Consider the following 24169-nt stretch of genomic DNA (forward strand, 5'->3'; position numbering starts at 1 on the left):
GAATACACAGTATGGATGCACAGAGCAACCCTCGGACTCACCCTCTTATGAAACACTCGAGGCGGTGTTGGCAATGCCCAGATATGGCGGATATCAGGATCCCGTGGAGCATGCAAGGTTGTTCCGCAACCACATGTATGACGCTGGATTTCCCCAATGTGAACTACATGAACATTTCCCAGAAACTCTCATGGGAGAAGCCTTGTTGTGGCACCAAGGCATGTCAGAAGAAGAAATGGGTCATTGGATACCTCTTAGGGATGCTTTTGTGTCGAGATATGAGATGTACGTTCCATGGACGGGATCCCTGGAAGATCTGGATAGGATCAGGCAATTCTTCGAGGAACCATTCGTGGATTATGTTAGGAGGTGGAGGTACCGCTACGAGTTATATCATGAAACGATGAGCGATAAGGTGCAGATCATGTGCATACAGCGAGGCGCTATATCGTTAGCGGCAAGGAGAATGAACATGGTGTTTCTCCGGAACTATGATGAATTGATAGGCTGGGCTATGTATGGATCGGCAGATCCCTTGTATTTAAATTCAAACGTTCCTCACGTAATGGATCTGATGATTGTGGACATTTGGGAAAGTTCCTAGGATGAGGAGGATACTGATCGGAGGATTCCTATCAATATTTGGGATGAATCTGATGATGAGCCGGAAATCGCCGTCATGACAAGATCAGGTTGAGTGGCCGAGGGAAAGGCACCTGTGGTTGAGACTGAGATAAGGGAAGGATCGGCTCCTAAGCCAGATGACCAAGTCCTCGAGCAGTTGAAGAAAACACAAGCTAAGTCTACGGTGTGGGAAGTCCTATGCCATTCCAAGTACCACCGTGAAAATCTGATGAAAGAGCTGCAGAATTTGGTTATTTCTACCGATACTGAGCCGGCAGCGTTAGTAGGGGCAATTATGGCCCGGAAGAAGACCGAAATCACGTTCACTGACGAAGATCTCCCAGAAGAGGGGAAGGCTCACAACAAGCCTTTGTACATCCGAGCGGAAATTAACGGGAAGAAGACTAGCTGTGTGATGGTCGATGATGGATCGGCCATTAATGATAACTGTAGGCACATTGAAGGAGTTTTTAAGGCTAAGCTAAAAGTGGGGCCGCATGAGGAAGAAACTGAATTCACGGTGCTGGATATACCGGTGACATTTGCCGTGTTGTTGGGACGTCCATGGTTCCACAAGTTGGGAGGTGTGCCCTCCACGCTCCACCAAATGATCAAATTCCCTTTCGGGGAGGAGATAGTTGTTAGATGAGGTATCGCGGCCTAATCTCCCGGGCGGACCGGGGGGTGGACACCTCATGGCGACGTAAGCGGTGATTGGCGCCGAAAGCAACCAATCGTGGAATCAAGCTGCTCGGCAGGACCGGAGCTCGGAGTATGGAAGAGTCGCCACCCACGAATGGGAAAATGAACACCGATCCCTTGCGGGAGACCGGTGAGGGTTCGGGAAACTTAGGTACGAGCCGAGAAGGCTAGCTCCTTTCCGGAGAAAGGCTACTAGGCACCCCGACATCGCCCGATTATGAACCACCGGCCTCCTACTCAGCGTGTTAGGCGATAACGGACTAATCGAATATTTCTTTAAGTTTAAAATTCATTTGAAACCTTTTCTTTCTCGTTTTGAGAACCGTTTTGAGCATATGTTATTGAAAGCCATTTTGGTAAAGAATCACCCATTTGCATCAGTTCAAAATACGTAGGAGAAAGAGGAGGGAGAAGAAAGAATTGATTTGTTTACAATGTGATTTATGCTTCGTATTACACACTAACTCTAAACTAAACTCACTTTCCGAAAATGAGTTTATTTACATGGTTCGTACCTTAATCGTCGTTGGAACGATTTAGGTACGTTTCAAAACCCCGTTAATGGCGTTCACTCGAACCGCCGTTGGAACGACTCGAGCGTTTGAAAACGTTGAGATAAAAGCTTTTAACAAGAAAACGTGATTAAACATACAAGTCAATTTATTTTGTCCAAAAACCATTTAGTTAGGAAAACAATTCAAAAACTCTATTATTTACAATTAAAAGCAATTTGAAGGTTCGCTTAATCCGTCGTTGGAACGAATTAAGGTTTTAAAACGTGATGTTTTAAGAAATGGTTTAAAAATGTCAAGAAAACGTTATTTACACTTTAGGAATATCTAGAAAACTTTAAGTTTAAATAAGCAAATTAAACTCTCCTTTTGTGATTTTACTTTCCCCTTTTATCACTCAATTGAACCTTACTTGAACATTATCATAATTACAACAATAAACCAACTAAACCAAAATTTACCCAACCAAATGCATTTGAAAGAATATACATATAAGTAGAAAAATATAGTGAATATATATAGATATACATGTGTATAAAAATAAGTAATAATACCCATTAAAATAAAATAGAGAAAATAATATACATTAATAAGTAAAAATGATGATGAAAATACTAATAAGTATAATAAATTTTTATCCTAATCAAAAGCACAAAAAAATGAATAAGATTTATGAATAAGAAATTAGTATTTAATCCCTCCCAAAATGATTTATGATAAGCATGTATAGAAAATAATCCCAAAATAACCAATATGTATAATTTAAACTGAATTAAAGAGAAAATCTATAAATCTACATATAACCTTATTAAGTCAAATTAATGAAAAACAATATATAAATATGTTGATTAAATAGATACTATATAATTGAAAATGATTTGAATGTATATATTACATAACTATAAACATATATGTATAAAGGACCAAAAGTCTAAAAGTTGAGAAAAAGGGACCAAAACAGCATTTTTTATATTTCAGCAGCTTTACCAATCCGTCGGTAAACAGCCTTTAGTGACAGAAAATGGAAAATTACAGAACTGCTCCAACAGTTTCCAGATTTGTTTAAATACTTTAAATTAGATCTATTCTATTGTTTTGGATTTCCAAACTACCCAAATAGGATCATAGTCTATGATGGAGAATCCTAAAACAATGTTTTATTTTAAAACGTTTATTTCGAAATATTTTCAAAACTTATAATTACAACGTTTTTTAATACCCGAACTACCTTTGGATCGGATCATGGTTCGTATTGGGATATTAAAACGAGGTTTTTATTTTAAAACAAAACCGAACGTTTATCTAATACGAGACGAAAACTAAATAAATACGAAAAATTAAATAAAACGTGATAAATAAATAAATAACTAAATAAATAAAATTATAACATAAAAATAAATAAATAAAGGAAATAAATTAAATAAAATAAAACGAGTCTAGTCCTCGGATAATACCTCAAGTTCGGTATTGACGGTTGAAGTCGGTTGATTCCACGAATCGTGCTTTTCCGGTGTTTTTTGTATTTTTGGTAAAATTTTAACTTTTAGGAAATTCGGAATTTTTAGGAAAAAAAATAACTTTCTCTCTCTAAAAAATGTCTTAGAGTGAGAAGGTCTCCCCCAAAATCCCCGCCCTCAAATGCATGGGGATCCGTGCCTTATATAGGCATGGATCCCCGGAAATTTTGGGCGACGCCCGATTAAAATTGGGCGTCGCCCGAAGTAGGTTGGGCGAACGCCCAACTTATGTTGGGCGAACGCCCAACATAGTTGGGCATCCGCCCAACAAAAGTTGGGCGTTCGCCCAACTATGTTGGGCGTTCACCCAACCACGTTGGGCGTCCGCCCAACGAAGGTTGGGCGTTCGCCCACCGCTGCCGGGCGCGTGCGCCTAGCGGCCGTCGGGCGTACGCTCCGCACTGTCGGGCGCGCGTGCCCAGCGGCCGTTGGGCGTGCACCCCGCGCTGTCGGGCGTGCGTCCAACTGTCGTTGGGCACGCGACGACTGCCGCTAGGCGCTCGCACCACGTTGCTGAGCACTCGCGAGCCGTCCACTCGGCGATCGTGACTCCTACTGACCTCTCGTTTTCGTTTTTTTTATTATTATACATTTTTTCGCGTTAAAACTCCCGGAACCAACCGCTTCAACCGTCTTGTTTCAGGTTTTCGTCACAGGTCCTCCGACTCGGTGTCTATAATAGTAACAATCAGAGCTGAGAAATTGAGTTCGGTGGCGGCATTGGGAATTGAGCCTCAGCTTTTCTCCGGATTCCAAGTTTTTGGGATCTACGAGTCTAGCATGACCACCGATGTGGTGAAGATGATGAAAGGGGGTTTCATCCCCGGTATGGGCTTGGGAGCACACCATCAAGGGTTGCCAGAATTTCCGGACTTCAAGAGTCAGAAAACCCGAAGGGGCTTGGGGTATGAACTGGGAGGTCCGTTCAACACAGGTGGTGAAGGAAAGGTGGGCCTAAAGAAGTATTTTGTGAATGAGGGTCACAGGAAGGTTTATTCGGGGGCTCCTGAGTCATGGACTAGCACCGAAGGAAAGATTCTGCCAGGTTTTGAGATCTTCAATGATGTTACCGACTGGGGCAAAGGAAAGGCAAGCTGTTTCGTCGAGGAGATCATGATGTTAGATTTGAATGCCGAGGAGTAGGTCATCACTATGGAAGCCACTGTGGGAGCGGTGGATGAGCCCAGTACCTCCAAGGCTTATGAGAAACCCGAGAACCCCGATGATGAAAATTGTATTACTGCTTTATTTGAATCCGATGATGTACTCGCCAACACTATCAATGAAATTAATTCTGATTTTGCTTACTTGCTTGATGTTGATTCTGATCATTCCATGCATTCTCATTCATATAACATGCCTACATTTGAAATCAATACAATAGAAATGTCAACTTTCAATCTTGGCACGGATGAAAATCCTAAACTTATACAAATTGCTCAAGAATTAACTACTGAAGAGAGGAAAGAATTTGAGAGAATAATTAAAAAATACGAAATAGTGTTTGCTTGGACATACGAAGACATGCCAGGAATCGATCAATCAATCGTAACTCACCGTATTCCGACATACCCCGATGCTAAGCCCGTGAAATAGAAACTCCGACGCATGAGGCCGGAATGGGCAGATAAGATCAGAGAAGAAGTGAAGAAACAGTTAGAAGCGGGGTTCATCGAAGTAATCGACTATCCCCCTTGGGTCGCAAATGTAGTGCCAATCGCTAAGAAGGACGGCAAAGTGAGAATGTGCGTCGATTATAGAGATCTCAACAAGGCTTGCCCCAAAGATGAATTCGCATTGCCTCACATCGACGTATTAATCGACAGTGCCGCATCGAGCGTCTTGCACACGAATGTTGACGGCTTCATGGGTTACATGCAAGTTCAAATGGCAGAAAAGCACAAGGCAAAGACCTCGTTCACAACTGAGTGGGGAACGTACTGCTATAGGGTAATGCCGTTTGGTTTGAAAAATGTTGGGGCAACTTATCAACGGATGGCTACGGCACTATTCCATGATATGATACACAAAGAGGTGGAAGTCTATGTGGACGACATGATGGTCAAGTCAGAGACGAGAGAGGGGCATTTCGCTGCACTTGAGAAGTTTTTGGCCCGAATTGCAGAATTCAAGCTAAGGTTGAACCCGAAGAAGTGCTTCTTTGGCGTTTCATCGGGGAAGATTTTAGGCTATGTGATCAGTAACAAGGGGATTGAGGTGGATCCCGACAAGGCAAAGGCCATACAGGAAATGCCAGCACCCAAGAATGAGAAAGAAGTGAGAGGATTTCTGGGGCAGGTTCAGTATATCAGTCGGTTCATAGCACGACTCACTGCGATTTGCGAACCGATCTTTAAGCTGCTACGGAAAGATCAACCCACGGTTTGGAATGATAAGTGCCAGCAAGCATTAGAGAGTATCCGGAACTATTTGTCTAATCCACCGGTTCTGAGACCGCCTAAACTTGGAAAACCGCTTCTCCTCTATGTAGCAATCGAGGAGCGATCTATTGGGGCAATGCTGGCCCAGGAAGGGGACACCGGTGTGGAGCACGCGGTGTATTATTTGAGTAAGAAGTTCCTGGAATACGAGCTTAAGTATAACATGATCGAAAAGACATGCGTGGAAGTAGTATGGCTAACAAAGAAACTACGGCACTATTTTCAATCTTACAAAGTGATCATTATTTCTCGGATGGATCCCGTGAAGTATCTGTACCGAACTCCGTCTCTAACAGGGAAGCTAGCCCGATGGTTGTTGCTCTTGTCCGAATTTGACATCGAATATGTAACGAAAAAGGTTATTAAGGGAAGAGCCGTAGCGGAATTTCTGGCCAATCAGCCTCTAAATGCGGAAGAGGAAGAGATAAACTATGATTTCCCCGATGAGCACTTGAACGCGATAGAAGTTTTACCGTGGAAAATGTTCTTCGATGGAGCAGTTAACTCAAATGGAGCCGGAGTAGGAGTGCTACTTATCTCACCAGAAGGAGAAAGGGTCCCAATGGCAAAGAAGTTATCCTTCCCTCTCACCAATAATATGGCCGAATATAAAGCGTGCATCTATGGGTTGTAGTCGTTAGCAGCACTGGGAGCATCATATGTTGAAATCTGGGGCGACTCAAAACTGATTATCGAACAAGCGCAGGGAAACTGGGAAGTAAGGGAGGAAAGGTTGCGTCCATACCTAGACCAGTTGGAGGGATTGGCGCAGAGATTCAGCGAGTGTCGTTTTTATCACATTCCTCGAGCGCAGAACCAGACAGCGGATGCTTTGGCCACTTTGGTATCAGTATGGGATAACCCTCGGTACCTTGCCTCGAAGCCTTTGATATTGAGGAGGTCTCACAAACCATGCTACGAAGATGTAATGCTGTTGGGGGCAGATGAAAAGCCTTGGTATTTCGATATCATAAACTTCATGAAGAGTGGAACATACCCAACAGAATCAGAACTTAGGGATCAGGCTGTGATTAGAAGGTTAGCTCAGCAGTTCATCATCCACAACGACTTGCTTTACAAAAGGCACACCGATGGTTTACAACTGAGGTGCTTGGATGCGGGAGAAGCCCGTGAGGCAATGGAGTCAGTACACTCGGGAATTTGTGGGGCCCATATGGGAGGAGCAGTATTGGCAAAGAAAATCATAAGGCAATGCTTCTATTGGCTCACCATGGAAAGAGATTGTAACGAGTATGCGAAGAAATGCCACGATTGTCAAATCCACGGAGATTATAATCACTTACCAGCTATGGAATTGCACGTGTTAGCACCCATTTGGCCGTTTGCGGCTTGGGGCATTGATATCATCGGGGAGGTGAGGCCTAATGCGTCAAACGGACACAAATTCATTGCAGTCGCCATTGATTACTTCACCAAGTGGGTAGAGGCAGAATCATTTAGCAAGTTGGGGTCTAAACAGATGAGGAAGTTCATTGAAAAGCACTTGATCACCAGGTTCGAAGTGCCTCATCACACGATCACGGATAATGGGGTCCAGTTTCAAGGAGAAGTGAAAAGTCTATTCCAAGAATACGGTATTGAGCATCATAGGTCTTCTCCATATCACCCGCAAGCTAACGGGGCAGTAGAAGCGGCAAATAAGAACCTTAAGAGGATCCTTGTAAAGACAGTGGAGTCGAATCCGAATTGGCACGAGCGGCTTCCACTTGCTTTGTGGGCCTATCGCACCACCATTAGAACATCTACCGGGGCAACGCCGTTCTCCTTAGTGTAGGGTGCGGAAGCCGTTCTCCCAATTGAGATTGAAAAGCGATCGTTGAGAATCACAGTAGAAGCAGAGATTCCTGAGACGGAATGAGTGAAGAAGCGATGTGAGCAGTTGGCATTGGTGGACGAGAAAAGAATGGAGGCCCTTTACCATGTGCAGTTATATCAGAGAAGGATGGCCCGAGCCTTCAACAAAAAGGTCAAGGCCAGCCCTATCAAAGAAGGAGACCTGGTGCTGAAACAGATTCGAGTGACGCACACCGACCCTAGGGGCAAGTTTAGGCCTAACTGGGAAGGACCGTTCTTCGTGAAGAAGATCCTGAGCAAAGGGGCGGTGAAGCTTACTACTATGGACGGCATGGAGTTCTCTAAACCTACCAATCTGGATAGGCTTAAGAAATACTTTTCGTAAAAAAAAAAGAAGAAACGAGAATTCCCGATAGGTTGAAAACCCGCAAAGGGTGGCCTATGCAACAATAAGGGACATCCCAATGGGTAAAAACCCGAAAGGGCACTCATTTGAAAACTTCGGGATAGTAAAAGGAGAGATGAAAAATCGCTGGGATCTGAAAACCGAACAGGCGGGTCCTGGTAACGATAGTTATATCTTGAGCAATTATAAAAATAATGTATAAGCGGCTAAGTATTTCTATTGTTTGTAAATAAATAAAGGCATGAATATATTTGAAGAGTATGATTGGAATCATTACAATTTACTGAATGTATCGTAATATGAATCATGAGTTATACATTTCTTATCTCTCTTTTCACATAAAAGCCTACGTACTATCCACCCCTCTCCCTATACACAAGCTATACATCGGGGTAATACTAACGAAAAACCTATAAATAATGAGCCTAATAAGGAGGAAGATCCCAGTAATCCTCAAAGTCCCTCAGATGGGAAGCCCGCTCCGCAGATAAGGCCTCCTCGGCAACTCGAAGTCTCTCCTCGGCGGCAAGGCGCCCCGCGGTCTCCACTCGCGCCCTCTCCTCTGCAGCAAGACGCCCCTCGGTCTCCGCTCGCATCACCTCGGACCAATGATCATTTCTCTCCCGATAGACCTGGCCGACCCTGGCATCGGCATCCCGCTGCGACTCACTCCTCCTCTGCTCGTTTGCATGGAGATCGCTCTGTAAAAAAAAAAGAAAAGAACATTGAAACAAGGCAACAACAGAAGTCATACATACATATGTGCATACATTTCACTACACTAAAATAAAATAAGAATACTCACCATGTGACTGGTACAACGCAGGTGGAGCCGCTCTCTGAGATAACCGGACAACCCCACGTAGTCAGTGCACGTCTCCCTCGAAGTCTGGAGGGCGTCCGGGGGATCAAACGGTATCCTCGATGTGAAAGCAGGAGGAGCTATCTCAACACCGGCATAGGCCACTCCGGACTCGTCGTAGTGAACTGTCGAGAAGTCCCTCACAAAGTCAGGGATAGGTACGCCTAAGGGGGGCCACTCTGGCCAGGCGGTGCCTGAGGACTCACCCGCATAATAGGAGGGCTCGCCCGTAGGCGTTCGAGCTTGAGAACCATCAAAGAAGTCGGACATCCGAGCACTCCTCAAAGAACCCTCCTGCATATGAAGACACAATGAGTACCCCTAACCACTTCACAAATAAAGAATGAAAAGGGTCAAGCACTCATCGGGAGCTCCTCCCTACGAAAAACCGCCTCGACGGCTTGATAGGGGTCAAAAACCCCTATCTTTGGGTACGGTTTTAGGACGGTTTTTAGCGTTATTTAGTTAATAAGAGAGCATTTCTCGAAATTTAAATGCTTTTGTGTGAGTTAGTTAGGAATTGGAAACGTTTTATTAATTTTTCATTGTTTAGGCTCGTTTTATGACCAATTTAGGCAATTACGGCCAAAATAGCATGCATAGTATAATTTCGTTATCTTTTGAAGCTAATTGGTCCGTCAAAAGTCGCACCAAACGAAGCGTTTGCTCAAAATAAGCGATTGGCGGGTCAATTTAGCCTTTGGACTAATGTTATCTGGAGTTTCTGTACATGCGCAGGTATAAGTTCGGACGAAAAAGGCATCGACGGCAGTCGGCAAGCACGCGGGGGCATACCGGGCAAGAATGCTCGATGAGCGGGCCTCTGTAGGCCATGCCTGCTCGCCGAGCAGGCCACCAGAGGCCTGCTCGCCGAGCAGGCCGCCAGAGGCCTGCTCGCCGAGCAGGGTGCTGCTCGCCGCGAGCAGCGCCTGCTCGCCGAGCAGCTCGCCCTGCTCGACGAGCAGACTTGCGGGAATTGGTCAAAAAGACCAATTCCGCCCCCACAATGCCACGACGGACCCACGACTTCCTACCTGCATAAGGACACGAAAATAGGTCAAAAAGAGGGCCGAGCCACGCCTATAAATAGAGTTTTTCCAATGTAAATTAGTATCTTTCATTTATTTGTAAATTACTTTAGCTTTCCCCTTGTAATTCCTCTCCATCTCCTCCATATCCTTCAAACCTCCATTGAAGCTCCTTCAAAGCTTTTCTCGAGGAATTATCAAGGTTCGTCCTTAAGATTAGGTCGCCGGCTGCAGAGTAAACAGGTTCCCTAAAAGGGATTTTTGTATCTCCTTTTATCTTTCCTTGTTTGTACTCTTTGATACAGTTGCCGAACCTAGCTTATTGTATCTTGTGACATTGTTCTTCGCCTTTAATAATAATTTAGCTCTTATTTTATTCTATGATTATTTGTCTAATCTCTGTCTTACGCTTTATTCAATTGGTTTAACTCATTCAAAAGCCCCAAAATCTAGTAGGCACATATTGCGAGCTGAATCTGACCTAGTCAGAGCCTAGGAGATTGACAACCTCTTAGTTGATTAAGCGCCAATTTACTGAGCCTTAGACCTAGTTTCGGCCTTAGGGAATCACGCGCTAGGAACCTCAGGAGGGTAAGTAGGGTTAATCGCCTTGAATACAAGTGACTCAGATTAGGTTTTTACTCAATAGACCTAACAATCTATCTTCATTATTATCGTTCATACCATGTTCCTTCGGGTAATTGCATCTAGTGAAAGATCAATTAGGAGTAGTTTACACTACAACAAATCATCACTTGCGCCACAGTTAAAATCGTGGCCCAAGTTTAATATTTCCGTGGCTATGCTATTTAGCCATGGAAATTCAAGGTAGGTAATTATGTGGCGCAAGTGAACGTGGCTAAGTAGTTGCCACGGGAAAATAGTGGTCGTGGCATAACTTGGTTTTTATGCCACGTAAAAATCCGTGGCTAATCATATACATTTTGCACAAATAAAATCGTGGCAAAAGTAAAATACATGTGGCAAAACATAACAACCCGTGGCAATCAATTCTACTTAGCCATGAGCATTACCGTGGCAAAAGTAGGACACATCTTACTAGAAACCTTGCTTAGCCACAAACATAACCGTGGCAAATATAAAACACTCGTTGCTAGAAACCTTACTTAGCCATGAACATAATCGTGGCAAACTTGATTAAATTTTGGTAATCTGTTATTATTATTATTAACTCTTGGATTGAAGGGAGCTACACTAAAATCAAATGAAACAATAGAAAATAAACAAAGTTAAAAATCTTAATCATACTTAATGAAAAATAAATAATTATTAAATGAATATCAATCATTCTACAAAAAGAACTCCTGGCAACATAGAAAAATCTCCTAATTAGAAAAAAAAAATTAAGAAAACCCAAGTCTAAAATAAAGGTATCCAACACAAAGATTTTATTCCCAAATGGTATAATACATTAGAATAACAGTGGAAAAATGGTGGAGTTGAATATAATGAATTTTTCAAAGTTACAATGTACTCCCGATAAATCAGCTCCATGTTGATTTCTGCAAATCCCAAACAATCATCTATTAAGATAAAAAAAATTCATTTTCTATTGATATGACTAAACTTACATGCTAGTATATCAAAATTGAGCTCAGATTTCATTGACAAATGTATTGTGAAGCTGAATGAATAAAAGGACTATTGCATACCACTTTTCTGCCAAGAGAAAAGCACTGTCTGTCTAATATATATAAAAAAGATGATCAATAATCAATAAATGGACAAAGTGCCAATTACAAAAGAATTTAGAAAATAAAACCTTAAATAGCTTAAACAATTATGACCATGTGATTGATAAAGTGCCAATTCCAAATAATTTAGAAAATAAAATCAGATGACTATTAACCAATAGGCTGACACAGCAATATTCACATGCACAGTAGGCTGACATAGTTTAGAAAATAAAACCTTAAAGCTTAAAGTTTAAGCACTGCTTGTTTTATTCTATGATCAGAGTAAAGATAAACAAAACCTATAGATTAATATAAAATCAGATGACCAATAACCAATAAAGTGACAATGTGTCAATTACAAATAATTTAGAAAATAAAGCCTTAAACACCTTAAACCTTACACCTTAAGCACTACTTGTTTTATCATTTATTATCAGGATAGAGATAAATAAAACCTTAAGGAGGCCTCAAAGAGAATAGAAACCTTAAGCCTTAAGCTTTAAACACCCTGTAATACCCTACCTCTAACACCATTAAGCCTTTTTTTCATGCACCAGTTCTGACCTTTAAACTCATTTACATCCTTATAAAGTAAAGAAACATAATATATAGAAGAAAAATCCAAAAAATACTTACCCAGAGAAAACAACGAAAGAGGTCTCAAACAAATGGCCACAAAATGCAATATCTAGTAAAGCTAAATCCTTACTACTAATATGTGTAAAATATTTGCAGGAGGTAGACTTCAATCCACAAAAAATTGCATACTTTTTTTGAGTTACAGGAACACGCAATAGCCAAGCACAGGGGGCTGAAGTGAATATCTACGTTCTTCGTGAATTAAGAAAATGCAGTAAATGACAACCTATGCCAACTTGCCTTGATTATTAAATCACTAAAATGTATTCAGTTTTTAAGACCATGACTTTGTACTTCTTTATAGTTTGTTGTTAGAATCCTTGCTTAGTGAAGTTTTGTGCACGCAAGAAGACTATTATTCAAATCAGTAAATCATTAAATCATTGAATTTTTGAAATTGTGGTTGAATTCTAATACAAACAAACAAGGTGATCTTTTCAACCCAAATAGCAAACAAACAAGATGATATAAATATAGGAGTTGTTATTGAATTCATCCGAATTTGGAAATAAAAGGAACAGGGATAAGCTACCCTCCCAGGAAGAACTCCCTCTCCCCTCTCTGCTCAAAATAGAACCCTTCTACAAAGCACAAAGTACATAACAAAATCAACCTAATCACACAATCTTTGCATCAAGCTTTTTCTGTTTTTCTTATTTCCTTTTTCTTATTTATGAAAGAGGCATTTAAAACTTCTAAATGATTAAATGTTTTAAACATATAAAATTGGAACCTCAATATTTAAAAATGGGTTAATACACATATTTGCCCTTAAATCAAATAAACCCACAAAACTATCCCTGAATTTTTCACAAACCTACAATTATACCCTAATCTAACAGAGCTGTTAAACGACGTTCACATCAAACCTGCTTGTCTCCAGAAAAACTTCAGAAAAGAACAACCAATCACAAACAGAAAAAAATATGCACATTCAATTTCGATTAAAAGCAAGTTAGAAGAACAGATTGGTCAAAATTCATTTTCATAAAAGCTCAATCAACCTAATAAAATGGCGTCTAAACCTCCTAATTAATCCAAAAGCAATAGTAATAGAAAACAATAAGAAACCAAATGAATTTTGATTGTCGTCATCCAATTTTTTTTTGACAAGAAGGTTTGATGTCATCGCCGTTTAGCAGCTCTGTTAGATTAGGGTATAATTGCAGGTTTATGGAAAATTCAGGGATAGTTTTGTGGGTTTATTTGATTTAAGGGCAAATCTGTTTTTCCGCGAAAACAACAACAACAACAAAGCCTTAGTCCCGAAATGATTCGGGGTCGGCTAACATGAACCATCATATAAAACCGTGAAAATCAAGTCGTGTCAGCGACACAGATTCGCTCCCTCCACTCTGTCCTATCCACTACCATATTTTCCTCAATTCTCAATAAACTCATATCACCCTCGATCACCCTCCTCCAAGTTTGCTTACACTAACTGCTAAATTGGTTAAAATTTCCATATCCAAATGATTCATCACACATGCTTATATCACATTCAGTTAGAATGCCATATTTTGACCAAATTACAAAGCAACTATCAACTCATTAGGGCCATCCAAACGAATAAAAAGTGAGAAAAATAAGCTAGCTTAATGAGAGGATGTGTTGAGCATGGAAGACAACCTATATGAACTCAGGATTGCAATTGGCTTTCCAACATATCATGTAAACTCAAAAGCTACATCACTATTTTATACCAAATAATAGGAACATATCACTTCTATCCTCACATGTGAGAGTTATTCCCTCTATCAAGAGAAAATTATGAAGTAAAACGAACCATTGCACAAGAACTTATATAAACCAACAAAGTCATTCAAAAACAAAAGAGGAAGACTACTGCATTGCAGTCATTACAATTAGATTTTCCACCCAATCGTGGAGAAGTTTGTTCGTAAATAAATATAATGCCATGACTAAATAGCTTAACAGAACCAAAACTGGGGGACCATATAGTTATTTGGAAAAGCACAAGGATTGACTGGTCTATTAGGTATAACCATATGGGCTAGATAATTGTTTACAGTTTACCCAATTTATTGTTATAATCCGTGAAATTTATGAGTAATTATGACTAATTGTGACAATTCTAATCCAATTAAATCAACATTCTGGAATTTTTTATTCATTCAGCTCCTAATTTTTTAATTTGTCATACTCAGCCTCCATCAATTATTATCAAACACATCAAGCCTGCCTAACGAGACCTTTAGCTCCAATTATCAAAATGGATAAATAATGTGTAGCCTATTTCACTTGCATCTGAAATTACAACTTTTTATAGTCCAAAATGCAGTATAGGTCTAATCTGACTATATATAAACTGTAAAAATCTCCTTCCGACTTGTGAAGCATGAAAGTATTCAAGCATTTTGAGAAAGAAAAAATGGATGCTAGAACCATAAGGAAAAGATATAAGAATAAGTCATAACTCCATTCTCTTTTACCTGAAGAGAGAAGTAGCAGTAGAAAGACTGAAAGAGTTGCCAGATTGCAAGTTCTTTAGACTGCTACTGATTTTGAGCAATAACCAGAGTTTTGGATGCACTGCTTCTACCGTGAAGTCCTATTGGCTGTGCTGACACAAAGGAAGCAAAATAGACCCAAATTCTCCTTTGATCGGTAAAATTTCTGACAGGAATGCACCCATGCATCAAAGACAACACATGTTTTTAGAGTCATATAAGAACAAACCAGCACTGTTTAATAGCATGGGTAAAGATATTAAGAATCCTAAGATCTATAGCTCATTTGAGCAACTGAAAAGATGCAACAAGGGATATTAAGTAAAAAATTAAAAAAATCTGAAATTTTTAGCATAAGTTACATGATCGATATTGATTGCAAATACATTGCGGATTTTCCAATTTTTGAATTCAACTAAATGTACACATTATGTAGAAATTCCAAGTGCAGTGCAGTAATTATATACTAAATGATCTAAACAGAATAAAATTATAAAAAAATTTGCTTCAAATTTTTAGCACCAAAGCTTTGAGATTGCATTCAATCAACAATTGAATTTGTTAGGTCTAGTTAGGTCTATTATCTAGTTCCATTCTTTAATACATTATATCAGCCAACAAAAAGACACATCTTGAAATTTGCATCACTGAAGATAGAATAAATTCCTCTCACAAGAAGGAAAAATCACTTCATTCTGGATAAAGGAAATCGAGAACTTACCAAGACCAAAATCACCAATTTTAATATCATTCTGAGCATAAAAAAAGATATTATTCGGTGTTAAGTCCCGATGGATGATTCCCTGTCCATGAATGTGTGCCAAGCCTTCAACTATTTGTCAAGATAAATGACATGCTAATTTGTTGTCAAAATGGGTATATGATTCAAAAACTTGACCAAGAACCCTTCATAAAAGAACAGTACAAAACACAAAGAGAAAAGAAAAAACTTAACAAAATTTGTGGCAAGAAAAAGAATCAGAATATATTCAATTACATACCTAAAGTAGATTAATAGGCAGTAGCGTGGCAGTGTTGGAAACTAAATACTATGAGAAAATAACACATATAATTAATTTGTTATTAACAGTTCAAAGGAACTCCTTTGAGATACAGAAGTCAAGCTTGTAATGAAGCCAGAAATTACAGGTAAAAGAAAACAGAAACCATTATGAGAACTCCATAACAAAGTCAAAACAAAATTTATCCTACGACTGCTCCATGTCCAAAATGGTTGTTGCACTTCCCCAAACAAAAACTACAGTTCAAGATAAACTCTATCTTCCAATGACTAATCCCTAGTGAGCCTATTCCAAAAAATGCTCCAAGCTTACAAAAGAAATTAATTGTTGTCTGAGAGTTCCAAACCGCAAATTCCATAAAGCTATAAGGTTATGAGCATCGGTTTTGTAGTGATAATAAATATAATTTCAGATGAAAAGTTTTACGAAATTAAATATGAAAGCAACAAAATGGTGGATAATGTTGTGAAACCGAGGCTATGAGCCCTATTCATGTGCATTTGAAAATAATCCTCTTATAAATATGAAAGTAATCCCAATTGCAATTGAAGTTTGAATATATTATGTCCATAAAGAAGCATTAAAACTCCATTCAAGCATTATCCACTCAAATCCCTAATGTAAAAAATTGGAAAGAAGATGCAGACCATACAAACTAAGATGCAAACTAATATGAAACTAAAATCGAGCTCTCCCTTAAACTTAAATTGAACAATTAAATGTCTCACTTTTCAATTTCATAAGGTCTAAGGACCAACCAATTAGAATTAGTTCTAAATTTCCCAGTAATAAAAAAGGCAAAACAAGTAACAGAAAAAAAAGAAACACAATACTGTATATGGCGTTGACGGTGAAGATGTTGCCCAGAAATTGTGAAAGAGTAAAAATCAATCTGAAAGAACCTTAATATTTGACTCTTAGAGTCGATCGAGACCGAACGGTGAACAAGCCTCTTGGCGCAAAAGAAGTTGCGAGATAGCAAGTATAGAGAGAAACGAGGGTTAAGAAAATAGTACAAAAATTGGGAGCCGCTGGGTTTTGAAATTTTGGCGCAAATGAAATTTTATTCTGCCCCGCCACATTAACTAGTGGAAAATAAAGATAAGAAATTGATAATATTAAAATTAAGAGTAAATAATTATTTACTAGCCATAGCTTTATCTAATATATTAAATAGTTGATAAAAATATACCTTAGGAATTATATAATTATTTTTAGATATATAGAAACTCACTCATGTAATACTTAAAAATATAAGTACTAAATGATTTATTACCTTAACCTTAATAGATTGCAAATAATTTGAAAATAATTAATATATTCTGGCCATGAAATAAATTACTCATGGCATAATTAATTTTATGCCATGTAAAAAAAATTATGTGGTATAAATAGATTTAGCCACACCCAAAAAAACCGTGTTGCAAAGTTCATGGCATAAGTGTATTTTTGCCACGAAAAACATTTACTAGTGGTATAAATATATCAAGTAATTTAAAGTTTGTGGTGGAATTTCTTTTTCCCGTGGCTAAATGAAAATATGCCACGAATTTTGAAATCATGTGGCATAATTCGTGGCGCAAGTGATGAGTTATTATAGTGTTAACTTAATTAGGGGTAGAGTAGCTTAATTAGGCATAGAATAACTTAGTTAGAATCAGATAACTTAGTTAGGATTAGTATAATTCAACCTAGGAGTAGATTAACTTAATCAAACAAACTCAAAACCCCCTAGGCCTAGATAACTCCTGAAACCAAGTAGCTCGATACTTGCAGAAATAAATCCTGTGGACGATAACCTGGACTTAACCAGAAATTTATTACTTGATAACGACGGGGTACACTTATCCCTTAGTGAGTCTTCATCCCAACTTAGGTGGAGGCGCATCAAGTTTTTGGCGCCGTTGCCGGGGATTTATTTCTTCTGCAATATCGAACCAAATGTTGATTTGTTAGTTTAGGCATTCCTTTGTGAATATCTTTGTTTATATCGTCTATACTTGTTGATATATAATTTCTTTATACTTTTCTATACTTGTTCATATCTGTATACTGTTACTTATCAACTTTTGTGCTAGAACTTCACTTTTTCTCAGCATTCTCTGATCAATGAATTGGCAAGAAAAAGTCGAGTGGCAAGCTCAAAAGTTTACTATCCCATCAAGACAATACATTCATGCCCTGGAGAATGAGGCTCCCAATCCCTCCATGCCCGACTTAAATGAGAAAATGGATATCTTGATGGCGAAACTGAGCCTCAACACTAATGAAAGTGTAAGTTTTGTGGGTAATCACCAAAGGTATAATTCTAACCCCAATTCTTACAGCTTTTATGGTAGTGATTGGAGGAGACCTCAACACTCAGATTTGTCCTACGGGAACCCTAACATGTTGAGGCCTCCAAATAGGTTTGTTAATGAGCACAGGGAAAACGAATTGGGAATGTTCCCTTACGAACAAGCAAGCCAAGTTCCTCCACAACCCTCTAGCTCACGAGATGAGGTGTTGTCCCTTTTGAAAGGAATATCAGCCCGACTTACAATCAACGAGGAGGTTTGCAAGGACTTGAGCAACCAATTGGCTCAAATAAACCATGAGATGCAAGAGCAATCCCGAGATGCTCTCCCAGGCATAAAGGAAAACATAGAAATCCCACAAAAGGAATCAGCTCAAGCCATCTCCTTGAGGAATGACAAAAAGGTAGAACCAAGTCCACTATCGCATGCATCACTCGAGGTAAGTGAGGAACCGGAAGCGGTAAGCAACCCCGGTTCAAAATCTGAAATTCTAAATCATGTGATAGAGATAAAAGATCAAATCAAAACTTGTGTATCTCAACTACCTTTTCCTCAAAAATTAGAAAAGTTTAGGTTTACTTCATGCTCAGAAGTTTTCATTCTCTTCGACCTACCAAGAGAATCCAAAAGGGAGCAAACCAAACTTTTTCATAATATGTTTAAATTCGACCTCCTGCTTTCATTAAACTTATTAGAGGCTCTTAATCCGTTTTGTAGGTACGGGTTATTTCTCAAGGAGTTCGAGTTCCTAACGCGAGTAGAAGCTTACACCTAGGAAGGAACTCCATGTCGAGCTAACCGACTATAAAGTAGCGCTTCTTGGGAGGCAACCCAAGTTTGGATTAAACTTTTTCTAGGTTTGTTTTTCTTTTTAATTCAATTATAGATTTCTATTTTAACTTTGGTTAGTAAGTTGTCTTCTCCACCCTAACTTCTTTCACATGTGTTTTATTGTTTTATATGCAATGTTGGAACTTATTGCATGATTTAAGTGCGAGGAGGAGGGGTAGACAAACTTACAAAAATTTGTATAATTTTTAAATTTTTGTTGCGTCGTGTCTAGTTTAGTTTAAATGTTTTCGGGTTTTATTTATGTTTTTGCATGTTTAGGACCTAAAACCGTGAACCTCCTTCGAATCTAAACTTCGTTATTTGTCCTTGAGGGCTGAGAACCGAATCTAAGATTGCATGACAACTAGTTTAGGTGTAGGACACAATCCTTGTATCTGTAAAAGCATGAGCTAAAGTTTGCATTTAGACCCTACTTTTGAAGAAATGCTACAATCATTACTTAGGTAGATAACTTAAGAATTGAATGCATGTGATATTAAACTCGAGTTTGGGGAGAACTAGTAAGCACAAATTTGAAACCCAAGAACTGTGAGTTGAATTTGAGCCCAAGAGCGAACATCAAAAAGCTCTTTTTCTTGACATTTTTGTGTGAATGCTTTGACTTGTGGAAAGATTACAGATTTTGCACCTAATACTGAGTTGAACCTACATGTGATGATTTGAGATGTTAAACGATGAATCAGCCTCATTAGAATTAACCTTTTCTTTACCTTATTTTCTCTTTTTCATCTACTCTAGGAAGCCCCTTTGAGCCTGTATTTTGTATCTTGTATATTTTCTTTCGTTCTAACCCAATTTTTGCAAACTATCACTTAGTTTGTTACCTAACCCAAGTTTTTGCAAAGCTCATATTGAGCCTTGTTTTCTTCTAGCGCTTTTTCTTTGATTATGGCATTCTAGTAGCAAGCCAAAAGGCTAAGAGGTGAATGAGCATCACTATTAAAAAAAAAGAGGAAAAATGAATAGAAAAAGAAAAGAGACGAACAAAAAGGGGAGAACTTCATTCCCCAGTTCTTAAAATCAGAATGTCTCAAGAAAAAAAAAATAAATAAAAAGCTCAGTCACTTCATATTTGCTAAAGCCATTTTAACTTTGTTTTTCTAGCGCTAGAACTATTAACCCTTGTTGTACCTTTAACCCTCTAACCACATTACAACCCCAATTCGAGGCTGTTTTTGATATCATCGGAGTCATATAGCATAGTAGAGGAACTTGGATCAACGTGCAAAATCAACGTAATCCTAAGCAAGAACATAAGCCGAGAGTAAACACTTCAGCCACCAAAATTGTGTGAATTGTGTGAACTACCTATGGTGAGGTGTTTTACTTAGCTATCCCCTTAAGCTCGTTTGATTGAACATGTGTCCTTTTCCTTAAAACATATGACCTATGATAATTGAAATGCGGCTTTTGGATATCGTGTCTCTACTTTGTATTTCTGAATGCATGTAATTACAGATGCTCGAAATTGTGTCAAGCACCTAGTCAAACCGGGAGGTTTTCTAGCTTGCTTGTGATTGCGGGTTTAGTTTTTTTAGTTTACTTGGGGACAAGTAAAGTTTTAAGTGCGAGGAGGTTTGATAGGGGTCAAAAACCCCTATCTTTGGGTACGGTTTTAGGACGGTTTTTAGCGTTATTTAGTTAATAAGCGAGCATTTCTCGCATTTAAATGCTTTTGTGTGAGTTAGTTAGGAATTGGAAACGTTTTATTAATTTTTCGTTGTTTAGGCTCGTTTTATGACCAATTTAGGCAATTACGGCCAAAATAGCATGCATAGTATAATTCCGTTATCTTTTGAAGCTAATTGGTCCGTCAAAAGTCGCACCAAACGAAGCGTTTGCTCAAAATAAGCGATTGGCGGGTCAATTTAGCCTTTGGACTAATGTTATCTGGAGTTTCTGTACATGCGCAGGTATAAGTTCGGACGAAAAAGGCATCGACGGCAGTCGGCAAGCACGCGGGGGCATACCGGGAAAGAATGCTCGACGAGCGGGCCTCCGTAGGCCATGCCTGCTCACCGAGCAGGCCCCTGGAGGCCTACTCGCCGAGCAGGCCACCAGAGGCCTGCTCGGGCGAGCAGGATGCCTGCTCACCGAGTAGGCTGCTGCTCGCCGCGAGCAGCGCCTGCTCGCCGAGCAGCTCGCCCTGCTCGGCGAGCAGACTTGCGGGAATTGGTCAAAAAGACCAATTCCGCCCCCACGATGCCACGACGGACCCCACGACTTCCTACCTGCATAAGGACACGAAAATAGGTCAAAAAGAGGGCTGAGCCACGCCTATAAATAGAGTTTTTCCAATGTAAATTAGTATCTTTCATTTATTTGTAAATTACTTTAGCTTTCCCCTTGTAATTCCTCTCCATCTCCTCCATATCCTTCAAACCTCCATTGAAGCTCCTTCAAAGCTTTTCTCGAGGAATTATCAAGGTTCGTCCTTAAGATTAGGTCGCCGGCTGCAGAGTAAACAGGTTCCCTGAAAGGGATTTTTGTATCTCCTTTTATCTTTCCTTGTTTGTACTCTTTGATACAGTTGCCGAACCTAGCTTATTGTATCTTGTGACATTGTTCTTCGCCTTTAATAATAATTTAGCTCTTATTTTGTTCTATGATTATTTGTTTAATCTCTGTCTTACGCTTTATTCAATTGGTTTAACTCATTCAAAAGCCCCAAAATCTAGTAGGCACATATTGCGAGCTGAATCTGACCTAGTCAGAGCCTAGGAGATTGACAACCCCTTAGTTGATTAAGCGCCAATTTACTGAGCCTTAGACCTAGTTTCGGCCTTAGGGAATCACGCGCTAGGAACCTCAGGAGGGTAAGTAGGGTTAATCGCCTTGAATACAAGTGACTCAGGTTTTTACTCAATAGACCTAACAATCTATCTTCATTATTATCGTTCATACCATGTTCCTTCGGGTAATTACATCTAGTGAAAGATCAATTAGGAGTAGTTTAACTTAAGTAGGGGTAGAGTAGCTTAATTAGGCATAGAATAACTTAGTTAGAATCAGATAACTTAGTTAGGATTAGTATAATTCAACCTAGGAGTAGATTAACTTAATCAGACAAACTCAAAACCCCCTAAGCCTAGATAACTCCTGAAACCAAGTAGCTCGATACTTGCAGAAATAAATCCTGTGGACGATAACCTGGACTTAACCAGAAATTTATTACTTGATAACGACGGGGTACACTTATCCCTTAGTGAGTCTTCATCCCAACTTAGGTGGAGGCGCATCAACGGCCTCGGCTGAAAACACGTCCGTCCTAGGATCCACCTCCATCGCAATCTCGGGAGCATCCGTCGGGGTCAACAAGGTCGATAAATAGTGAGCACGACCCCCTGCGTGGTCCCACATGTCTCGAGGGGCAAACTGGCGGGTCAGGTCGCGACGAATATCCGACAGAGGCATGGTCCTCACTGCAAACATGGACACTGGAATCTCGCCAGGTGTCTAGTGCGAGGAGCTAACCCCGGTAATGCCCCGATCGTCCAAGTACCATGCCCGCACGCAGGGGCCTGTAAGTACACACCGCTGCCCCTGGATGCGGGTAACATACGTGTAGTCAGGACCAAAGTCGAGGTCATCCCATCCGAATCGAATCTGAAAACAAAAAAGAAAAGTCAGGTCTGATCAAACAAAGATCTAGCGTAGTTAGAAGATGTTCACCTGCCCCAAAGTCCGCGAGTCGATCCACGCTAGGAATCGCGCCACTGTCCGCCCCTCCTCGGCGCCCAGATCAAAATCACTCCAACGAGCCATAAGTGGAGGCCTAACCACCTGCGGCCTGTGCCGACGCGTGCATAGAAGAATCCGCCTCTCATAGGCCCAAACCTGCTCGCAGGAACGAAGGTTACTAACAGAAATCGCGAAAAGAATAAAGAAACAAGTTAAGGATGAAAGACGTACCAAGAGAGCAAAGGTGTAACCACCGAAGTCCTTGCGCTTCCGGCAAGTCAGATCCAAAAACTTGTATAGAAAAGCCAAGTCGGCTCCTGCCCAATCATAAGACGACACCGCGTCCAAATCACGGAAGGCCTGGATAAGACCCGCGTGTATCGTCCCACTCTTGGTGCGGAAGATCGTCTCGCCCAAGGCATATAGAAGAAAGCTGCGGACGGCCCGATCCGTGTCGTCTAGCCCACAGGAGTCCCTGCGACTCAATAGTCCGGATGTGGTAATAAACTTCACCGGGGTGGACTTGACCCCCGTATAGACTCCTGGTCCAATCAGAGCAGCTAACTCGTCGCGGTCGACCCGGGGACGCACCATGTCGAAGAAGAGGGGAACCGGGATACCGCTCCCCCGCAACCCGGTCAGTAGGGAGAAGTCACGGGGCGAGATCGTCATCTCCCCAAACGAAAGGTGGAAGGTGTGGGTCAAGTCTACCCATCTCTCACATAAGGCACGAAGGCCGAATCGATCACACACTCTGTTGGCGTGAGGCAACGCCAGGATAAAAGGCTCAAAGCCCAACTCTCGAACCCGGGCTTTAGCCGCCGGGCTCAGCATGGCATACCAGACATGAATTTCCTCAGTGGTCCCGGAAATACCAATGACCTGGAAGGAACAGAACGGGTAAGTTTAAATCTCGCTCCTAGGCTTGTGTCTAATAAAGGTTTGTTAACCTAGTTGTTCTTTCGGTCATGCTTAAGTCTAACCTAGAGACTCTTTCTCAATTAGGACCGTCATTTGGTGAAATTTTGTTCTTAGGGTCGTTGGTATAAGATTTGACTATTTCATTATTTGGTGTTCCACTCTCCCGCGTGTTGGCAAAGAGATTGATCCAATTTTAACATTTAATTTGGTCATTTAGGCTTTTCTACTATTCACGTGCACTATTCATGTTTACTATTCACGTTTTTACTATTCACGTTTTTACTATTCACGTGTACTATTCATGTTTTTACTATTCACGTGCGCTATTCACGTTTTCACTATTCATGTGCTATTCACGTTTCTACTGTTGACATGCATTGTTCGTGTTTTTACTATTCACATGCATATAATTCACATTCTTTCAAAAGATAAATAAAACGTTGCTTATGGGCGTAGAAATTAGTGTTTTCTAGCTAAAAGTCTTCTAAATGACTTAGAGGTTGGCATGCAAATCATGTTCAAAGTAGGGCTACTAAAGCCTAGAAGTCTAGCCAAAGGACGAGAGAATAGGAGAGTACTTACCTGGTTAGAGTGGGTCCGGCTCAGATGTGAAGCAGGATCCTGAAAAGGGGCCACTGTAGTCAGGTTCTCAAAACCCGCATCCATGCCTTTCGTGCCATCG

At 40.3% G+C, this 24169-nt stretch overlaps 1 long non-coding RNA gene across 1 annotated transcript; it reads right to left on the reverse strand.

Moving 5' to 3' along the window:
- Nucleotides 1-11237: 11237 nt before the first annotated feature.
- Nucleotides 11238-16776, reverse strand: LOC136202143 (uncharacterized). The gene is made up of 3 exons (XR_010674323.1): nucleotides 15436-16776; nucleotides 14697-14880; nucleotides 11238-11430 (listed from the first exon to the last, which is right to left on the reverse strand). It is a non-coding gene; the product is annotated as an uncharacterized lncRNA (long non-coding RNA).
- Nucleotides 16777-24169: the final 7393 nt, after the last annotated feature.

Source organism: Euphorbia lathyris, chromosome 8, assembly GCF_963576675.1.
Source record: "Euphorbia lathyris chromosome 8, ddEupLath1.1, whole genome shotgun sequence".
Classification (NCBI taxonomy): domain Eukaryota; kingdom Viridiplantae; phylum Streptophyta; class Magnoliopsida; order Malpighiales; family Euphorbiaceae; genus Euphorbia; species Euphorbia lathyris.